This window comes from Macaca thibetana, chromosome 9 (genome assembly GCF_024542745.1).
Source record: "Macaca thibetana thibetana isolate TM-01 chromosome 9, ASM2454274v1, whole genome shotgun sequence".
Taxonomy (NCBI): Eukaryota; Metazoa; Chordata; class Mammalia; order Primates; family Cercopithecidae; genus Macaca; species Macaca thibetana.
In genome coordinates this window covers 67888920-67912270 of record NC_065586.1, presented here as the reverse complement: position 1 = coordinate 67912270, position 23351 = coordinate 67888920, and the positions used below count along the sequence as shown (strand labels likewise).

The window sequence follows — 23351 nt, the reverse complement described above, 5'->3', positions numbered from 1 at the left end:
ACATCACTAAGTTTCTTTTTACTACAGCAAGACAAAGTGATTATTAGGTTCACATGGAAGAACAACCAAGGCAAGAATAGCCAGAAAAATACTGCAAAAAAAGAAGAACAATGAGAAGGGAGAAGGTCTACCAATACTCAAACACTGCGATATGGTGTATAAAGGAACAGAATAGAAATCCAGATATTGATTCAGTTTTGTATGGAAATATATCATAAAAAGGCAACATGTTAAACAAATAGTAAAAAAGAATTAATTTTAAGTTGTTCTGTGATAAACAACTATTTTTAAAAAACTAATAATATACAAATGTCTGAAAGCTTAAAATTATACCAAAACAAAAAGTTAACACAAAAATTATTCTTTTTTACATACAAGAATTTTTCACACAAGAATATTACACACCAGAATATATTCTCAATGGATTGAGAATATGAATGTAAAAATTAAAGCAGAGATTTTCTTTTTAGTACCTAGTTGAAATCTCCTAGTATAAAACATACCAGGAAACACAACTGAGAAAAATTGTTTAGGAAACTATCATAGGCAGTGAACAGTAGACAGTATAACACTCAGATCACTGAAAGAAGACAATATTACAAGTGGGCATCATAACTGCCCTCAGCTTTGCCTAGGAAAAGTTACCCTGCTGCAGCATAGTGAGCTGGATTCCAGGCTCAGAGCCTGTTGTTCCTGTTGAGCTGTGGAAGCAGTCATAGGGTTTGGAGCAGATAAGGTAGCTCTAATCTGTCGGGAAGAAAGTGGAGAGGAGGACACTGGATGTGTAAGGGTCTGAGAACTGTGTGTGAAGAGTCTCCATGAATCCTTGAGCAAGGGTTGTGCTGAGCACATGTAAGGTACAACTACGTAAGGCTTGCTAGGAAGTATCTGCTATTGGGATGGGATTGGAAATATCAGAGATCTAATTCAACTAAGACTTTGTTAATATGTTAACATCACAGGCATCTATATGAAATACCAAAAGGCTGTACCTTAGAAGTAAGAACCACAACTTATAACAGGGCCTATTCTAGATCCTCCTTAAACACATGCACAGCCATACACACATACACTCTTATGGAAGAAAACAAAACTTCTGGTAAAATGTTATGGGGAGAAAATGGTTGGGAATTCTTTAAAGTTAAAGGATCTTAGAGAAAATGCTATTTCTACACTTCTACCCTTTAAAAAGCTCAAAAACAAGGCTATACAAGTTTAAGGTGACATGCCAAAAATTGAAATACCTATTCCTGGTGAAAAATCTGGTAAACAAGTCAAAAATAGTATAGAAAAATAAACATACTTCAGAGAAAGTTAGCAGAATCTAGAATCTTGAGAAATCATCAAGAATGCCCAATATACAAAAAATATGACAAGACATGCAAATAAATAGGAAAATGTGACACTCATCAAGAACAAAACCAGTCAACAGAAATGAACCCTAAGATATCTGAAATATATTTAGCTGATAAAGATCTAAAAACAGGTATTATAATAAAAACGTTTAAAGAGGTAAAAAATTAAAGAAAAAAATAAAATATAATCTTAATGAGTGAATTAATAAGGGAACTAGGCAGAGAAATAGTACCTATAAAATGAACCAAATAAAATAAATTCAGAATGAAAAACTACAATACATCATAAAAAATTCACTGGATAAGATTAACAGTACATTGGAGATGACAGAAGAGTAAGTAAACTTTGAGATCAACAAAATGATCAAATGTATCAAAAAAGAATTCAATCCTATACTCACTGAAAGTTTTCTTTAAAAATGAGGGTGATGGGTTTTTTTCAGACAAATTAAAGTTGTATACTTGCACTACAAGAAATGCTAAAGTATGTTCTTCAGATTGAAGGGAGGTGATACCAGGTAGAATCTCAGATCTACAGGGAAATAAAAGAAGAGCATAGAAAATAGTAAATAAGAAGGTAAATGTTGATGATATTGCTTTTATCTTCCCATAATTTTCCTAAAAGGCAATAAAATAGCTCTGTATATCTGAGTTTACAATATATGAAGAAATAGAAAATACAACAAAAAGCAAAAAGACAGAGATATTTGGGTAAATGGAAAGAGAGTTGACACTGTTGAATATAGGAGTAAGAAATAGAAAATACTAAATTGAAGTGCTAGGTAGAAAGTGTGAATGGTCAAGTGTGAAATGAAGAAAAGACATAATGTACCTAGGAATAAACTTAAGAAGAAAAGCAGAAAGAGACAAAAAGCATCATTCTCTTGACTGCCTGATGTATGTGACTATTGCATTAGTCAAGTCTCTCCAGAGAAACAGAACCCATTGGATGTGTGTCTCTGTGTATTTCTCTATCTTTCTCTTTTTCCTTCTCTCCTTTCTCTCTTTCTTCTTCTACACACACACACACACACACACACACAAATATTTATTATAAGGTATTGGAATGGCATCCTATAATTACGGAAGCTTGCAACTCCAAAATACGCAGTGTGGGAGACCACGGAGAGCTGATGGCGCAGATCAAGTCTGAATGAAGGTGGTAGGCTAGAGAATTTCTTCTCGGTCTGGAGGCCACGGTTTTTGTGCTAGTCAAACCTTCAATTAATTGGATGAGGCTCACTCACATTAGGGAGGGAATCTGCTTTATCCAGAGTTCACCAATTTAAATGTTAATCCCATCTAAAGACATCCTCCAAGTTGACATGTAAAATTAACCATCACAACTATTTTCTTTAAGTTAATGCACTAAATTTATTACAATTCCAGTTAAAACACTGCTAGAATAATAGGAATTATATAAGCCAATATTAAAGTTCATATGGAAAATAAATAAGAATTTCCAGGGAAATTCTAAAAATAGAGAGTAATTAGAGGTAACAATTTCTCCCAGATATAAAATATGTTTTGAAGACACCAGTGAGTTCCTGGTGAAAAATGTGGTAAACAAGTCAAACGTAGTATAGAAAAATCTAAAAATTCATAGAAAATGAATAAAAATGTATCTTAATAAGATACCTTAATAATAAGGTCCAATCCTATCCACAATAAAATGCATACATATAAAACTACGTTGAGATATAATTTTTATCTATTGCATTGAGAAAAAAACAAAAAATGAAATATTTACTGCACTTTGAAAACCTTTTTCTACCCTTCCCTCATCATATTCCTCACAATTTCTTTCCAAAAGCAGCCATTCTAATTAATTTTACATTAATCTTTCTTTTGAGTTGTACCTAAATTGCTTTTTTTTTCTTTTGTGATGTCTATTGTTTCCTTTATCTGTTCTCCTGTTTCTTCTTAATTATAATTAATCTAAACCAACATAGCCTAGTTATTTTTAGTTAGAGATGAATTTGCTTTGATGAGATTTTTTTTCTTTATCTGCAATGAAGCTATGTCCAAAGAATGTACTTTTCTGTTCCCTGGGTTTGAGCAATTCTTGTGCCTCAGCCTCCCAAGTAGCTGGGACTACAGGCACATGTCACCATGCCCAATTGATTTTTGTATATTTAGTAGAGATAGGGTTTCACCATGTTAGCCAGGCTGGTCTTCAACTCCTGGCCTCAAGTAATCGGCCTGCCTCAGCCTCCCAACAGGCTGAAATTACAGGTGTGAACCACCACGCCTGGCCAGAAAGTACATTAGAGAAGTTTCATATAGATTCTTTTCTTGTTGCTTAGAAATAGAGGGCAGTCATTCAGAGAACCAGAGAAACTAAAGTGTGCACATTTCCCAGTCAAAAATAAATAAATAAATAACAATTAAAAGTATTGACTATGAGCAGATATATTGTCTGTTGCCTGTTAATTATCCGTGTTCAAATGCAGTTAGTAATATTTGGCACACTTTTTTCTACATTCCTTATTTTCATCCAGAGTATAATTAATGTCTTAATATACCAGAGAGAAAAAACGCTGTCCTCTATATTTTTGAAGGAATGAAAGCTGAAAACAGGGTGTGAAAATGATTTGTTTACCTTGGTCCACAGTAAAATTGCTTTAATTTTTCTAGCTGCATTGCTGCAGTAATTTGAAAGCCAGAGCACGTCTCCTAGTATCACTGAAACAAAACTGGAATTAAGACACAACCCACTCAATTCATATCATAAAGCAGTCAAGGAACTGCTGATGGTGGTTGAACTACTGAGAGTTGGTTGAATTTTATGAATTAATGGCATATATATCATCAACAATTATGTGGATAAAAACTGATTCTGTTATGCTTGAACAAAAAAAGGGTGTGCTTGCCCTAAAGATATGCCATTTGAGATATTACCTTTCTTTTACTTCATGCCTAAAACATGGATATAGGCGGGAAAAAGAAGACTGTCACACTGATACGGAAGGGGGCAGGGACGTGTTGGGTAGAGAAAGGTGGGTCCTCTGGCTAGGGTTCCACCCCTGGGCCTGTGCCCACAGACCTAGGTGAGGACGGGCACTCCTGCCTTCAGGCCCAAATGTTGTATTTTCCAAGACCACCCTGCTGACCATGCCCCCATCCTGTGCCTATGGAAACCCCTAGACCCTGGTGGGCAGAGACATGAGCAGCTGGACATTCAGAGGAACACATCAACTAAAGAAGAAAGGGGCTGGACGTCAGAGCACGCCAGCAGAAGAGCATACCACCAGGCCGGAAGGCCATCGACTGGTGGAATGATGCCTACTTTGACCAGGGTGGTCACAGGCGAGTCTGTGCTGCTGAGCGGCTGAACTCCCTTCTGGTGCCCCTATCTGCTGAGAGCTACTGTCACTCAATGAAACCTTGAACTCATTCTCCAAGCCCATGTGTGATCTGATTCTTCTGGTACACCAAGGCAAGAAACCCCGGGATACAGAAAGCCTCATCCTTGTGATAAGGCAGGAGTTCCAATCGAGCTGACTAACACAAGCCACCTATGGGTTGCTAAACTAAAAGAGCACCCTGTAACACATGCTCACTGGGGCTTCAGAAACTATAAACATTCATCCCTGCATGCTGCCATGGGGTCAGAGCCCCACAGCCTTACCCCTCTGCATGCTCCCCTCAGAGGTTTGAGTCTCAGGGCACCGAAGAAGTAAGCCACACCCCCATTGTATGCCCTATGAGGGGGATAAGAGAATTTTTCCCGTTTCAACACAAATAACCTAAAATGTGAAATGTGTGAGCCAGATGGAACACTTGGGTTCTACAAAAGTGTACTTTGAATACACCATTTTCTGGTAGACGTATGTTAATTTTGAAACACTTGGCACTGCAATGAGATCTTCACTTCCTGCAAGTGCCTCTGTTTTGAATATTCTAAGTAGCCTAGTATTGTCTTTGTGTCTTTCAGGAGAGTGTCTTGGTGTCTTTGTGTGTGAATTTGAGAGTGGAAGTGTGTGTTTGAGATGGGAAGAAGGCAAGGCCATCTAGTGATGGTTCTCTGAGATACCAACAAAGTTAATACTGAAAGAAAGGAAATCAGTGGAGCCAAAGGCCAAGGAGAACCTGAGGTCAGTGACGTGAACATGTGTCTTACCTACAACCTAGCAATTCCAATTCTAGGGAGGTAAGTAGGGACATTTTGACATAGGTACACAGGAGACCAGCACTAGAAATGTTCATGGCAGCATTTTTTTGTAATATCTCAAAACATGCAAACAACCTAAATGTCATCACTGTTAGAATAAACAATTTAGCATATATTCATTCAGTGAATACTATGCACAGTGAAAATGGATCAACAAGCTATATTTATCAACTGTGATGAATCCCAAAAATGTAATATTAAGAATGAAGCACGGGGCTGGGTGCGGTGTCTCATGCCTATAATCTCAGCTCTTTGGAAGACTGAGGCAGGAGTATCAGCTGAGGTCAGGAGTTTGAGACCAGCCTGACCAACATGGAGAAACCCCCGTCTCTACTAAAAATACAAAGTTAGCCAGGCGTGGTGGCATATGCCTGTAATCCCAGCTACTCAAGAGGCTGAGGTAGGAGAATCACTTGAACCTGGGAGGCAGAGGCTGCAGTGAGCTGAGATCGTGCCATTGCACTCCAGCCTGGGCAACAAGAGTGAAACTCGGTCTCAAAACAAAACAAAAAAAAAAAAGAACCACTGCCAGGCACAGTAGCTTACAGTAGCTTAACCCTGTAATCATAACACTTTGAGAGGTCAAGGTGGAAGGATTGCTTGCGGTCAGGAGTTTGAGACCAGACTGAGCAACATAGCCAGACCTTGTCTCTACAAAAATATTTTAAAAATTAGTCAGCTGTGGTGGTGCCTGCCTATAGTCCTACCTACTTTGAAGATTGCTTGAGCCCAGAAGTTTGAGATTACAATAAGCCATGATTATACCACTGCACTGCCTGGGTGTCAGAGCAAGATCCTGTCTCAAAAGAAAAAAAAAAAAAAAAAAAAGCAATTTAGGTATAACTCAAAAGAAAGATTAATGTAAATTAATTAGAATGGCTACTTTTGGAAAGAAATTGTAAGGAATATGATGCAGGAAGGGTAGAAAAAGGTTTTCAAAGTGCAGTAAATATTTGATTTTTTGACTTGATGGGTAGAGAAATGTTTGCTCTATACAAAATGTAAATTGTGTACAAAATATAAAACACTATTATTGACTCTCTTTTCTTGAATATTGTCACATAAATTTTCCAATTTATTTTCCCAAAGCATCTGGTACTACTATTATTCCTTTTTATGTAGAAGCAAACTTAGGCACATATTAACCCAGCCAAGGTCACACAGAATAAATTATCCAAGATAGCATGACTAGCAAGTTTCAGATCTGGGATTTAAACCGTGATAATCTGACTGCAGTGCAAATGTTACTCTCTATATAGTGCTATGTACACTTTTCCTTATCTAAGCACATGCATGATTTTAATGTGGCTGAAATCATATTAAATTTTGCGTTTTATCTGTAACATTGCATTCAGGGATTGTCTGTCACCCATGCATTTTCTGTGTCAATGGGTATGGTTAAACACCCATTGAAAACCATATATTTTAATGGTTAATATTTTATCCTACAGTTGTGTCATACTTTATTTAAAGCCACCTAAGTGTTTATTTCCAATGTTTCAATATAATAGTTTCAAAAAAATTCTTGGATATATTCTTTCTTTTCAATAAAAAATACAAACATAATTTTATACATTATCATTGGTCTCTAAAGAGGCCATATCAACTGACGTTTCCATTAGGTATTTATGAGAGAACTTGTATTTTGAAAATTTGACACGTCATGATCATATAACATGGCTGCTCCCATCTGCACACATTTAATAAGCAAGAGGTTTGGATTTTTATATACATTTTGATAAATAATTTTCCTTTATTTTTATAGTATTTTAGTTTTTTTCTTTATTTTTTTTTCTTTTTCTTTCCTTTTTCTGAGAGAGAGGATCTCACTCTTGTCACCCAGCTGGAGTGCAGAGACACCATCAGGGCTCACTGCGGATTTGAACTCCTGGGCTTAAGCAATCCTCCCACCTCTGCTTTCCAAGTAGCTAGAAACACAGGCTTGCCCCGCCATGCCCAGCTTTATTTTTTGCAGCAGCTAAGTTAGCATTTGTTTCAGTGCCAGGTAGGATAATTTAGTATAAAAAAGATTATGGTTATTTGTCATGTTGGTCTAAATGTTTTGTTATTCTATCTTTTAATTTTATTTTTGACAAAATATTTTTTAATTTTTCATGAATGTGTGGCCTTAAAATTACTAATATGTTTAGGAAACTATTAATTTGTGTGGGAAATATATTTTGTGCTTTCCACTACAAAAATCATATACAGACACCATTTTTTCTTCTTTATATGTTTTTAAATTATTAATTATTATACGTGCATCTTATTTTTGTCAGATATAATGCTATAGTCTGAAAGTTTGCATTCCCCTCTCCCAAAGCCATATGAAATTCTAATCCCCGAGATGATGGTGGCATTAGGAGATTGGGCCTTTTGAGAGTAGAGGCCTTAGAATGAAATTAGTGACCCTATAAAAGAGACACCCGAGAACTGACGTACCCCTTCCACCTTTTTGAGGGCAATGAAAAGACTTCATTTATGAACCAGGATATGGGCCCTCATCAGACACTGAATCTGCCGGCACATTGATCTTGGACTTCTGTCTTCAGAACCATGAGGGGTAAATTTCTGTTGTTTCTAAGCTGGCCAGTCCATGGTACTTTGTGGTAGACACCCAAACAATCTAAGAAAGATGAGTATATAACTTTTTTTTTCCAAAATCATGTATTAATTTTCAGAAAGTTTTCAATATTCCTTGCATTTAATTAATTTGGAATATATATATGTAATATATATATATGTAGCCCATCCTTTTATTCTATCAATTCTTACACCATTGATTTCTAAATCATTTACTTATCTATCAATGTTTGTACTAATACAACATTGTTTTTCAATATATACAAAAAGTAAATATCTTTATAATTCTATTTGAAAAAGACTTCTAGATTTCAATACTATTCTCCTCTCTACAAATTTAGTAGCAGTATCAATTACTTGGACCATTGCAATGAAGTCCTAATTGGCTTATTTACTTCAGCAATATCCTCCTTGTCAATAGTCCACCTAGCAGCCAGGGTGACTCTTAAACATGTCAATCATATCATTTCCCAGTTTAAATAATCTAGTAGCATCTTTTTCATTTTACATTTAAAGTGTTCATGGATTATACGTTTCTACAGAATCTGGACACTCCATTTGGTCACCAGTTTTGGCCTAATTTTCCCTATTTCTCATTTTGTTTTAGCTACTTCAGCCTTCTTGATATTCTAGGGACAAAGCAAATATAATTCTCTCTATACAAATATTGTTGGAATTTTTGCATCATTTTCAATCTTAAAATGATGTTGGTATTAACTAAAAATGATACTGCCGTTGCTTTTCAGTTTCTAAGTAACAAAAATTATAAAACAACTTTGTGTTTTTCAACAGCCTTATACATGGACTTAGATAAAAATTGAGCCTTTTGAACACGAAGAGTGGTGGCATATTGCTTTGCTGATGAAAACATCTACATTGTAGCCTCTGGGTCAGTGACTGCAAGCTCATTTGATAAGCAGGGACAGGATAAGCCCAGACGCATGCCTCAGTTCAAGAGTCTTGGGGAAATTAGCTATATCCCATCCCTAACACTCAATTTTATTGTAGCAAAAACTGCAATGGAAAAACAACCAATTGTCACATCCTATCCGGGAAGGGCATTGTGTGGAATAAACATAAGTCATCAGCTAGTCCAAGCACTTAGATTTTTTGTTTCTCTTTTTTAATCTTCAAGACAACCTAAGGACACAAAGAAGAAGTTATTATCAGGCTTTTTTTATAATTGAAAAATGTAACAGATAAATTTTCTATGCATGAAATCCCTTTATATTGAACATAAATTTTCTTGGACAAAAATCTTGGCTTTTAAGAAACATTAATAGCTATCTTTTTCCTTTTGTTAACTATAATCCATTTATAATTCAAGCTTTTATTCCACCAGAAGAAAGTAACTTAGTCTGAGTTAATTGAGTTATGTTTATTGTATGCAAGTATCCACTCTTAGGACATCACCTCTTCTAGGGATCAAATCTAATTTCCTGGAGAGAATGGCTTACAAGGAGGGCATTTTGTTTATCAGCATTAGCCATGCTGATATTAGCTGGGCATCCAAGTTACCATAAGTTTCCAAGTTTTCAGTTCAAAAGGCCCAAGCAATGCCGGGCACGGTGGGTCATGCCTGTAATCCTAGCACTTTGGGAGGCCCAAGAGGGCTGATCACAAGGTCAAGAGTTTGAGACCAGCCTGACCAACATGGTAAAACCCCGCCTCTACTAAAAATACAAAAATTAGCCAGGCGTGGTGGCGTATGCCTATAATCCCAGCTACTCAAGAGGCTGAGGCAGAAGAATCTTTTGAACCTGGGAGGCGGAGATTGCAGTGAGCCAAGATTGCGCCACTGTACTCCAGCCTGGGTGACAGAGCGGTACTCCATCTCAGAAAAAAACGAAACAAAACAAAACAACAACAACAAAAGGCCCATGTGGATCACAGCTGTGTTCTTTTGACCTTAGCTACACAGTCACTTTAGACCTTATGCACTCTCAGTTAATTCGATGCACCCTACCTCTCAGGTTTTATTCTTCAACTCATCTGTCTCTACCCCAGGAATTAACCCTGGTACAGCAGGTTGGAAACCTTTTTCTCAGGCATACATACAAATGATTAACTTTTTGGGGGGCATGAGACTTCACATTTTCTACCCTTTCTCTGTTTGTTTAAGAAAAGTGGCTATTACTGAAGTATTCCTGCTTAGTATTAATTTATAAAATACATTTATGTCCATAGCTATTCTAGGCTGTAGCTTTTGTAACACAAAGTATGTTTTCTTGAGAAATAATGCTTTTTAGAAAAAATGATTTTCAAAATCCATTGTGAAACTCAAAAACCAATACTTGATATGTTTTGTTCTACGTATTTTTATATGGAATCTTTCATTGAAAAAGCCAATTAATCATTCTTATCTGATAGAAAGAAACAAAAGGCAAGAAAAATGATTGTGAATGAAAAAGATGTCAATAAATAAACTAATTTCATTTAAAAATGAAACTATTAAAGAAAATAAAATCAAATGATGAAAGCTCCTATTTTTCAGTTTCTGGTAGACTGCTGTAGTTGTCCAAAGAAACAGAACCCAAAAGAGACATTATATATATAAAAATCCTTATATATAAAAATATATCTTAAATATATATGAAGTTTATATATAATATATATTTTATACATAGAGTAAATATTCATAATTTCTATATTATTTATAATTAATATATACTTTAGATATAATTTATATATTATATATCATTAATTTATATTAATATAATATTTAATTATTGATATATATAATTAACATAGGCTTATATATATTAGATATTATACATATAAACTTTATATATAAATTTATTAGGAGAGAGAGTTATTATAAGAAATAGGTCCACAGAATTCTGAAGGCTGAGAAGTCCCAAGATGTTCTGTCTAGAAGCTACAAACCCAGGAGAGGTGATGGTGTAGTTCCATCTGAGTATGAATCCATGAGAACCACGAGAACCAATGGTATAAATTCTAGCCCAAATCCAGAGCAAAGTCCTAGGAACTGGAAGGCTGCTATTTTAAGTTTCAGCCCAAGTACAGAAGAACAATATTCCAGCCCAACAGTCAAGCAAAGAGAGTGAATTCTCCCTTCCTTCATATTTTTGTTCTATTTGGGTCCTCAAGGAAATGGATGTTGTTCACTTACATTGAGGGCAATATATTTTAGTCAGCCTACTGATTCAAATGCTAATCTCATCCATAAACACCCTTGCAGACAGAAATAATGATTAACCAAATATCTGGGCATCCTATGACTCAGTCAAGATGATACATAAACCTAATTATTAAAAGTCTACCCTTTTTCAACATGGCACTCATCTGTGTCTCCTTAAACCACAAGTAATCTCCAAGTGAAGAGAGTAACCGGGTCATGATTCTGCCTAACATGACACAGTGATCCTGTGCACAACCAAAACCACACCAACTCCTTCCTAGAAAAGGAGATAAAGTACGTAATATTTAATTTTCTCTTTGATATACTGTGATATAAATACTATGAGGTAAAATAGACTATACTTAAATACTATGATATAAAGTTAATACATCTTAGTTAGATGATAACGGAATAAGACAAGAAAGAAAACAAAGATATTTATTATACACACAAACGAAAATAACAAAATAGGAGCAATACTCATGACAGTTACAATGCTCACGTTTTCAGTGGTCACATGGTCGTAGCTAGTATTAATAATTATCTTTTTCAATATTCATTCTGTATTTCCTTTGTCTTCTTTCAGTAAGCACCTCAGCTGGTCATGGTTCTCAATTTAATGCGGGAACCCAAACCTTTATTCCTGAAGTACACAGCCCATTAGTAGTCCTGCCTGGATTGGGTTGTCGTAGCTTTCCATCAACATGAATCAGAGGACGTGCTAATTCTCACAGACATGCTTTCTTATTCTCCATTGTGGAGTAGCAGTCCAACTTTCTATTGGTAGTGAGGATAAACCACTCAAGTCAGCTCAGTAACTCTATTCTTTGCCAATTTATTCAGAGGCACAAGGAGCCCAAAGTTGGCAGGCAGCAGTCTTAACTTCCAGTTCAGTGGAATCATTGCTGTGCTTCTTGTGGGAGCATTCTTCCCTCTGGCCTTTATGCTAGCAGAGCATAAGGTTGTGGGAACAGGAAGCAAACTTTGCCAGTGGGTCACTGGGAATGATAGTGAGAGGTACCACTTCCATTTCTATCTCTTGATTCTTGGATCTGTGAATCCTTACGGGGAAAACATCATATGTTAACTGATTCAGAGCGCAAACAGTCTTCTGAAAAACACTGCCAAGATTTGCAAGGTCTTGCTGCCTAGATGGCACTATGAGTCTTCAAAAGGCTATTCCACCTTTCTGTCAAGCCAAATGCTTCAGGATGGTGGAGAACATGATAATACCAGTGAATTCCATGAGCATAGGCCCATTGTAATATTTTTTTTGTGGTTAGTTCCTTGATTAGAAGCAATGCTGTGTAGAAGACCATGATGGTGGGTAAGGAATTCTGTAAGTCCACAGATGGTAGTTTTGGCAGAAGTATTGTATGCAGAGAAGGTAAATCCATATCAAGATTAAGTGTCTATTCAAGTAAGAACAAAATGCTACCCCTTCCATGATGGAAGTAATCCAATGTAATCAATGTACCACCAGGTAGCTGGTTGATTACCCCAGGAAATGTTGCCATATCAGAGTCTTAGTGTTGGTCTCTGCTGTTGGCAGATAGAGCACTCAGATGCAACCATAGCCAGGATGGGCTTGGTAAATGAAAGTCATGTTGCTGAGCCCATGCATCACCTCCATCCCTGCCACCTTGGGCACTTTGTTCATGAACCCACTGGGCAATGACAGGAGTAACTGGAGGATAAGGCTGACTGGTATCCTTAGAATGAATCATCCTATCCACTTGATTATTAAAAATCCTCCTCCACTGAGGTGACCCTTTAGTGAGCATTTACAAAGCACACAAATGTCTTCACTCTTTGTTTTTTTGCACCTTTAGATAATTCTATCTACATACTTCTTCCCCAAGTTTCCTTGCCTCCAATTTTTCAATCTTCTTTCCTCCAGATTGCTGACTATCCAGCCAAGCTGTTGTTCACAGCTTATGAATTAACATATAATCATATATCTGGACATTTCTTTTTCCAAGATAAGTGAACACCAAGTGTGCTGCCTGAAATTCTGCCCATTGGGATAATTTTTCTTCACCATTATTCTTTAGAGATGTACTGGAAACTGGCTATAGTGCTGCAGCTGGCCACTTTTGGATATTGTCTGCATATCATGCAGAATCATCTGTAATCTAGGCCTAAGTTTTTGCTTTTTCTATTAACAGATCATAGGGTACTCCCCATAAGGCCATGGGTGCAGATGAGAGAGCAGAAGCAGTATAGCAGGAGTAAGGACCATGAGCATCTGGGCTATATTTTTATATAAATTACTTGTACCTTTAGAGCCTGTTTGTGCCCAGTCATAATATAATACTTCCTTGATGATGCATCGCTACTGTGAAAGTCCAACTTCACGGCTTGGTGGGCCAGGTAACACCCAGCTCATGATGGACAGCTTAGGTTGCCCATGATTAAACATTCAGTTCTCTATGAAGGTTCAGTAAAGAGTTGTTCCTTAAAAGGAGTAGTTATTTGCAGAGGATGACAGAACTTTATTCCAAAATCCAAACGGCCTGCACTACCATTCGTCTATGGGGGCCTGCCAAAGGCGTCAAACAGAATCTCTATCTGCCACTGACACTTCAAGCACCATTGGATCTGCTGAATCATATGGCCCAAGAGGCAGAGCAGCTTGCACAGCAGCCTGGACCTGTTGCAGAGCCTTCTGCTGCTCTGGGCTCCACTCAAAACTAGCAGCTTTTCAGGTCACTTGGCACTGTCACACTCGGAAATAATGCATAATAGGCAAAACAAGAAAAAATGTTTAGCCAAATATCTTGGCACCAGTGACACAGGCCACTTCACACATAAAATTAGCTGACACAGTTGCACTGAATTAAAATGGCTTGGTTGGAATAGGAATGGTAAGAGTGTTAAGTAACTCATAGCTCTATGTGTCTTTTGAATATAGCTGTCTATCTTTATATCCATCTACCAACCTATCTATCTAAGAGATACATACGTGTAAAGCTAACATTGTGAGTCACGACTCAGTTGAATAAGAACACTACAAATAACTTTAAAAACTCAAATGCCTTTGAAACCTTCTGTCTTCCCTCCAATAACAAATAAACTTCTAAATTTTGTTTTTATCACTCTCCTGTTTTCAAAATAGTTTTACTGAAAATGAATGAGTTTTGAATAGGATGCTGTTATACTTTGTATGTTTTTAATTTTATACTAATGATAACACTACATGAATTATTGTCATGTGCCTTTTCACTCAAAATTGTTTCTTGTCATTTATCCATGTTATTTTACACAGATATACCTTATTTTCAGTGCTATAAGTATTCCAGTGGATAGATATTCTGCAACTTTTAAATTCATTTTACTATGTTCTGCATTATACCATTTTGGAAGCATTTTGGGATAAGTTTTACATCTTAATAAAAAATAAATTTTCATAAGCATTCTATATGTGCTTAAAAAACCACCTTCTCAAATGTTTGAAAAAGAATCTTATATATGTGCATTTAATTTACTTAACCATGTTCTTTTAGTGTTAGATAGTCTTATTTTTTGTCTATCAATGACCAACATAATGCAAATGTTGAAATATTTTGAATATGATCATGAATTTGCCAATTCATTTTCTATTTCTATCTAATATCATTTTGTATGTTCTACTTTTGATATATTTCTTGCCAACACTAATTGGAGACTATATTTTAAATATAATCTAGAAATCATTGTCTTTTAAATAGTTAATTGGTCTACATGAATATCTAGATTATTGCTATTATTGATATATTTGGAATGAAGTGAATATATCATATATTGATATCTCATCTATTGCTTTACTGTAGACTGAGTTTTCCCCAGGTTATGTCCTCCTTTCTTACCTTCTTGGAATTATTTTACTTCTCATACACATTGTTCAAACACTACTTTGGAAACCACATAATTCATGAGTTTTCTTTCAGTGCACACTCATTAGAAAGTATTGTGTTTATTTAACATGACCATCTATCTTAACCACCCTCCCTCAACAGAGAAAGAATTTGGAACTCTATCTCTGATTAAATCTATCTTGAATGTTATCATTTTCCAGTATTTTAGTTCAATTTTTTATTTCCTAATCACAGACATATAAAATATTATCAACAGTGTTAGGACCATCACAATTCCATGGGCAAGGATATATCCAGGCAAAGATGATTGCATTTGACTATCACAGATCAATGATTCTAATATGAAATACAATCTACTCATCTCTCCTGTCTCTGATTTCTTGATCTGAAAGCCCCTCTATGCTTTTTCCTCAAAGGATGCTTCCTCGGTGGATGTTCATGACAGCATATTGCTGTCATGAACATTCCACACTGTTTGGCAGTATTGTGTTTCTCATTTTAACCAACAAATTGAATCTGTACTTTATATGCCGGTCTCTTGGGAATATTTTAAATTATGGGAGGCATAAACTTACTCCAGAGAGATCAAATCCATTTCCTGGAAAGACAAACCCAACAATAAAATCCTGGGACATAAGCAATTTTGTTTCCTTAGAAGTCCTTTCATCTGTCTTGTTACTGCAGCACACAATTGGTCAGAGAAGCCCTCTGAAAATCACAATAACAGTAATGCTAGCTCTACACACAGAAACTCAATTGCATATTTTCAGGAAAAATGTAAAAATCAACAATATGATACATATAACCCCCCAAAAAATAAAAACATCACATAGTGTTTATTCTCATAAGACATTAACTACAATAATGAATTAACATATAGTGAAAAAAATTATTTTTTAAATTTTTTCTCCTGTTTTCACTTACGTTGTTTCCACTTTTTTAAACTTCTTTTTTACTTTTCTTCTTTTTTGTTTTTTTCATTCATTTATTATTGCTTTAATTGTCTTTCTATGTTGATAACTGGGAAAAGTGTATAAGATTAGATCTTGGGTTACTAAGGAAAAGCTATAGAAAATAATCACATGCGGCCAGGCGCAGAGGCTCATTTCTGTAATCCCAGAACTTTGGGAGACAAAGGCAGGAGGATACCTTTGGCCCAAGAGTTTCAGAACAGCCTAGGCAACATAGGGAGACACTATCTCTATAAAAAAATATGAAAAAATAAACTAAGTGTGGTGGTGCACACCTGTAGTCCAACTTACTTTGGAAAATGAGGTGGGAGGATCACAGGAGCCCAGGAGTTCAAGGATGCAGTGAGCTGGGATCATGCCACTGCACTCCTGCATAGTTGACATAGCACGACCCTGTCTCAAAAAATAAAATAAAGTAAGTCATGCTATTAAAAAATATAAAATGTATTAAGCTAATTCACCAGATAAAGAATGGAAGAAATCTGTTGAAACCTAAGAAATAATTAATGCCATTCAAAGATAACTGGTGAGAGCCAAGATAATTTCTAATTAATAATTGGCATTTTAATAGAAGCAGATACAGTAAAAAATACAAATTTGGAAATAAGATTTTATTCAAAGGAAGCATATTTTGACTTTCAAAGGCTAAATTCTGTCAGAATGTATTATTGTTGAGTGGACGAACGATTAAATTTCATTGTAGATTTAAGGAAAATTATTACATAAATATCATGCTAGTTCTGATGAATCCACTTTTCAGATGCTTTGCTTTACACTAATTGGCTTATGTTTGCCTAAGGATTATGTTTGAATGCCATCACGATAATCTTGCTTATTCTAGTATTTAGACACACAATATATTCATTCATACATATTAATGCTATGAAGGAAATAAACTGTGTCATTGCTATTGGCAAAATTGTGTGAGAAACAGAAATCTCAAAGGAGCATTTTTCAGACCACATTAATATTTTCCTGTGTCTGTCTCATTCTCCATTTGTATACAAATATAAAAATGTAGCTTTGAAGGTGATTTCTCTACTCAGGCAATGATTTTCCCAAATATCCTGAAATCACACGTTACCAAAATTCATATTCGCTAATTGTTCTTTTTCTACTCTCCATATTTGCATATTTCTCTTTTGTGAAGTATTACAAATGACATATGACATATGATTATTATTATTTAGAATGTTCAGGCAAAATTTTTAATGATCATTTACAAACACTCCATAATCATCAAATACCAGTTACACGATCTTGCAGATTTAAAACATCCAATATTGTTTAATTGTTAACAGTAACTAGTTATTCTTTTTAATATTTTCTTACATTCATTATTATAAATTCATCTAACACAGGTATTACGGAGGTGATAATTAAGTTTGGAAGATTAATTTTACTTGTCATGACATCTAAGCATGTAGTCAACAATGTTGTTAATTGAGATAAAGTAAGCATAATGATTAGAAACTCAAGTATTTCAACAGGTAATCATTCTCAGCTACCAATATTGTCAGACGTACTGTTGATGTTACAGTGCATATGTCAGACTCATATCACCTACAAGGTAATTTTAAATTAAAACTGGTGAGGATTTAGAAAATTCTACATTGATGAACATTTTCATAAAGTCTGATACAAAAAGCAAAACAAATTGAGGATATAGTTTGTTTCTGTTATTCTTGAAATGGCAAGACAGAGAAACGATACTCTTCATAGACTACATATATGTAATTTATTTTTAAGACAGAATCTCTCTCTGTTGCCCAGGCTGGAATACAGTGAAGTAATTTTGGCTCATTGCAACCTTTGCCTCCTGGGCTCAAGTGATGCTCCCACCTCAGCCTCCTATGTAGCTGGAACTACAGGTGCATGCCACCACACCTGGCTAATTTTTGTATTTTTAATGGAGATGGGGTTTCACCATGTTGGCTTGGGTGGTCTCGAACACCTAACCTCAGATGATTTGCCTGCCTCAGCCTCCCAAAATTCTAGGATTACAGACATGAGCCACCACACCTGGCCCATAGACAATATTTTTTGACTAGCATGAAACCAGAAACACATATAAGACAGAGCACAGCAAAAATTAGAATGTACTAACTCAAAACTTGGATGAACTTGATTCTTTGATAATCAATCTCTAACATATTTTCTAAAAATATCTCATTTACTGGGACAAAAAACTTGCCTGATTGCTCTCTCAGAGACATCTTATCTTTATCCATGTATGACCTCTGACAAGCTCATGCATGAAACCTAAACCATGGTCAAATTCAAATCAATATAATTTAATACCACTTTTTAGGAAAGAGAAAAGTATAACTGTTTCTTGTATGAATATTGTGTATCAAATATACAAAATCATCAACTGACCAGTAAAAATATCAACTTATGCCTGGTGGGGTTGAGTAGAGAGATTCGGAAATAGCCATAGACAAACGTTTTATAAGATATTCAACTTAAAAAAAATCACTGCAGTTACTAATTACTCCAGAACAAATGTGATTATTTCTATAAAATTGGAAACTAATAGGATTACAGAAATTTTAATCTACTACAGAGGGTTTACTACACATATATTCTGAGCCTATCAAATCAGCTATATACTAAGAACACATATGTGTGAGTGTGTATATTTTTATACATCCCTTTAACAAATACAAAAGTATTTTTATAGCCAAATTATTATTCTATTTTGAAGGAAGTCACTTTTTTGAACTACATTATCCAATTATATTGCAATTGTTTAAACTTTGCTAATGGAAAATGTCTTTCAAGTTTCAGTAGGGCACAATAATTAGATTGAGTTCAATATTGATTATGATTATTATTGAATGAATATTTCATTTGAAAATAGCCAAGACATTTAAAACAGAAACAAGTCTTGTAGAATATCAGATATTACAGAATTCTCTATATCATACTATAAATATTAAGTTTGTCCTAAGAGCAATGTGAACTGACCAAAATGTTTCAAGTGAGGAAACTGTAGAATAATTAAATTGCATTGTTCAATAATGATTCTTTCTTGAATGAGGGGAAATAATTAAAGAATATAATGATTTTCATGACGAATTATATTGAATGAAACTAGTGTGAGATCACTGATGGTTGAAGAAGTTGATTTGAGAATTATTAAAATTAAAAAAAAATTTTTTTTTTGAGACAGTGTCTCACTCTGTGACCCTGGAGTGCTGGAGTGCAGTGGCATGATCTCAGCTCACTGCAACCTCCGCCTCCCGGGTTCAGGTGATTCTCCTTCCTCAGCCTCCCGAGTAGCGGGGATTATAGGCACACGCCACCATGCCAGGCTAATTTTGTATTTTTAGTAGCTACGGGGTTTCACCATATTGACCAGGCTGGCCTTGAACTCTTGACCTCAAGTGATTCACCTGCCTTGGCCTCCCAAAGTGCTGGGATTACTGGCATGAGCCACTGCACCTGGCCTAAAAATTGTATTTTTATTTGACAATAATTGTATATCTGAGAATTTAAATTGACACAACTCAGTGACCCACTGTAAGTAGTTGGTGAAAGAAATGGACTTACGTGTTTCTGGATGGAGCAACTATGTAAATGATGGCACCTCTCATGAGATAGAGAATATTGGAATAGAAAAACATTTGAGTAATATAACATGTAATTTATTTCAAATATATTAAGTTTAAAGTGTCTAGTATGCAATTTAATAGTGAATTTGAAACTCAAAAATTTTTTACAGTTGGTGTTAAAAATTCAAAAGTTGTCAGAATATAGTTGATGGTGGAAATTGCTGGAGTCGGTTCATTGGGGGATATACAGAGTGAGAAAAGATAATTAGAGTGTATAGAATCTCAAACATCTGATGATTACTCGAAGAAAGAACAAGCAAAACAGACTGATAAGAAGTTGTTAGAGAGGTGAAGAAAGATATTGAGATTACGCCAGCATAGAAGCCAGAGAAAGGTGGCTCAAGACTTTTTTTTAATCAAGTGGTGCTGATATCTAGTAAAAGTTGTCTTACAATTATTTTTCAATAGAAGCTTTTAGGAGAATAATTAGATTTGGAGCCAAAGAGGTGTGTTGAGAATACAGTGGAGGTGAGAAACTGAAGACAATGAATAAATGAACCATTAAATATTTCAGAGTTTCTAAAGAATAGGAAACAGATAAGGCAGTAAAAGATATATTAAAAATATGTGAGATAGAAATTTTTTTAAAACATGGATTTTACTTGAGTCTGCACAAATGCTGCGTAAATTAATGTGTAGAGGGAAGAAGATGGGGGAATAGAAAGAAGAAAGAGAAAACTGAAATTAGGGAAACATTCCAGAACATAGGAAGAACTGGTATTGAGAAGACAGGTGGGGGAGGGTCTTTATTTAGGAACAAAATGCAAATCAGTGACTTATCTCATAACATATATGAAATTATTCCAGATAGATAAAATAATTAAATGTAAATAGAAAATATATTTACATACCAAAAGAAAATATTGATAAATACTTAAATGATTTTTTAATAAAAAAACTAGACATAATGGTTTTTAAAAGAATCAATAGATTTGACTGTATAAACTGTAATCTATAATATGTCACAAATGCCATAAACATAATACAAAATAAGTAGTAAAATGAGAAAAAATGCTAGGTATATGAATGCTACTAATGTAATATCAGAGTAGATATTAGAATGTATCTTGTAAACAAGGGCCACACATGATGATAAAACCAGAAACAAATGAAAAAACAAGGTTTGTGGGAAGAAAATAAATGCCTAGAATGTAGAAAGCAATAAGAGAAAGATGTTTAGACTTAATGAGAAAAAAAATGGGTAATCTACCAAAATAGATATTTTCTAAAACTCATCAGAGATGAGGTCACAGTAAAACCAGATATGTTGTTTGCAAATTTCCAAGTTCATACATTTCCTAGTTCATGTATATACATATATATGTCTGTCTGTCTCATATATATATATGTGTGTGTGAATACATATAACATATATGTTTCTGTCTCTCTCACTTTCTGTCTATCTATATCCCCATTATTTGCCAAGCCCATTTTTGAAAATTTTCCTACTCATTAAAATTTTTTTGTGATAACAAAAGTAATACTTGCTGCACTTTCACAGTCATTAAAGAACGTGTGCAGGTTGGCAAAAATGTATCACCCAAAGCACAGGTTGCCCACTGAGGTCAAACCAGGAGATGCTCTGCCTTCTTGCTTTAGTTCTTACACTATTAAACAAGTGTCCTTTGGAATTCTACTTAGTGCCATACCTATGACATTTTTATACTTTGGTGATGTGGTTGTTTAGAATGACCCACAAACATAGTGTTGAAGTGGAAGGCTGAGATTTGCCTAGAAGAGAATATATGTTTGTTAGATAGATAAGATTCATTCAGGTGTGACACATAGTGCTGTTGGCCATCAGTGCATTGTCTTCTCTGCCTCCCGGGTTCAAGCGATTCTCCTGCCTCAGCCTCCTGAGTACCTGGAACTGCAGGCACCTGCCACCATACCCGGCTAATTTTTGTATTTTTAGTAGAGATGGGGTTTCACCATGTTGGCCAGGCTGGTCTCGAGCTCTTGACCTTGTGATCTACCCATCTCAGCCTCCCAAAGTGCTGGGATTACAGGTGTGAGTCACCGTGACCGGCCAACATTATGTATTTTAAAAGATGTCTCCAAACAGAAACACACACAAAATAAGGCCATGTATGAATCAGTTGCAAATATATATAAAATCTGGTTATATGAAAATATAACCAGAGCTCTCAGGGCCCTAATCCTGTGTTTCCCTTAGGAACAATGGTTTAGTATTTGCTAATTCAGTGTTTGCAGTAACTGTATATTGCCTAACTACCATGAATAATAAAAAATGACTCTAAATACAATCATGTGTCACTTAACAATTAGGTTACTTTCTGAGAAATATGTCCTTATGCGATTTCATCACTGGGCAAATATCACAGAGTGCACTTACACAAGCCTAGATGGTATGGCCTCCTACACACCTAGGCTATGTGGTATAACCTATTACTTCTAGGCTGCAAACCTGTACAGCATGTTACTATACTTCATACTGTAGGCAACTGTAACCAAATGATATTTGTAGTATCCAAACATATCTAAACATGGAAAACACAGAGTAGAAATAAAGTATTATAATCCTATGGGACCACTGTCATATACACTGTCCACTGTTAACTGAAACACCTTCATGTGTTGCATGACTGTAGGTGATTGGCAGCTAGCTAGCTAGATTAGTAGCTAGATAGATATGTTCATACATAAAATAGTGAAGATACAGGTGTTTTATTATTTTTATATCTTTTAACTTTCTATAAGGAGCTATAATATATTGACTAACACTCAACAGTTTACCTAATTTAAAAAATGTGTTTGGGATTGTGTATGTTATGCAACCACATGAATGTGTTTGGATATATGTTTTTGACTGTTATCCTTACAAAAATATTGCAATTTTTCTTTGTTCTTGAATTTCTGTTTTAGCACAAGATTATTGATAATTTCTGTTTCAGAACTGATCTGTGGTTTTCAAGGTATGTTCCCTGAACCAGGCATCAGGATCATCTAGAAAGTTGTTAGAACATTCTCAAGCCTCACCCCAGACTTAGTAATTCAGAATTTCTGGGAGTGGGTCCCAGCAATGTATGTTTCCACAAAACTCCAGGTTATTTTGACACATGCAAAAGTTTGAGAACCACTGGTAGGAATCACTGAATTGGCCACACAGATATCTGGCAACATTCTGTTACCACAATTTAAAAGGAGAATTGTAATTTTAGGGGAATAGTAGACTTTTGTCTATTGAATATTTAAGTCTTTTATTTGACAACATTATAAATAAAAATATGATGACATCCTCAGAAAATGCTAGTCATATTATCTCAACTATATGTTTCTGAAAATCAGTTTTTTTTCTTTCTTTTATTGCAGCTAGAATTATCAGGAGATAGTTCTTTTAAAAAAATATGTAGACTCCTTTAGTCAATAATACATAATGACATACCATCTATACAATAATGCAACATGTCACATACACAGTACAAACCCACACCTATGTACAAGCATGAAACTTCTTATTTAGGCTATTTGATGGGAGACATTGCCTCTGGCTAGTAATTTCTGAAATATTTATTTGTAGCAAACTTTATTTTGCTACAATAAAAATTTAAAAAGTATTGTATAAGCTACTTTTCAAGGACAAACTTATATAAACTCATTCATATAGCATGAGTTATTTTCTGAGGATCCT

The 23351-nt window shown here is 35.1% G+C and overlaps 1 long non-coding RNA gene across 1 annotated transcript in view; it reads left to right on the top strand.

The window, feature by feature from the left end:
• The window catches only part of LOC126962340 (uncharacterized), a 188147-nt gene that overhangs the window by 147693 nt on the left and 17103 nt on the right, over positions 1-23351 (top strand). Inside the window, exon 6 of the long non-coding RNA XR_007728656.1 lies at positions 7990-8092. This is a non-coding gene — a long non-coding RNA (uncharacterized LOC126962340). The remainder of the gene's footprint in view (positions 1-7989; positions 8093-23351) is intronic.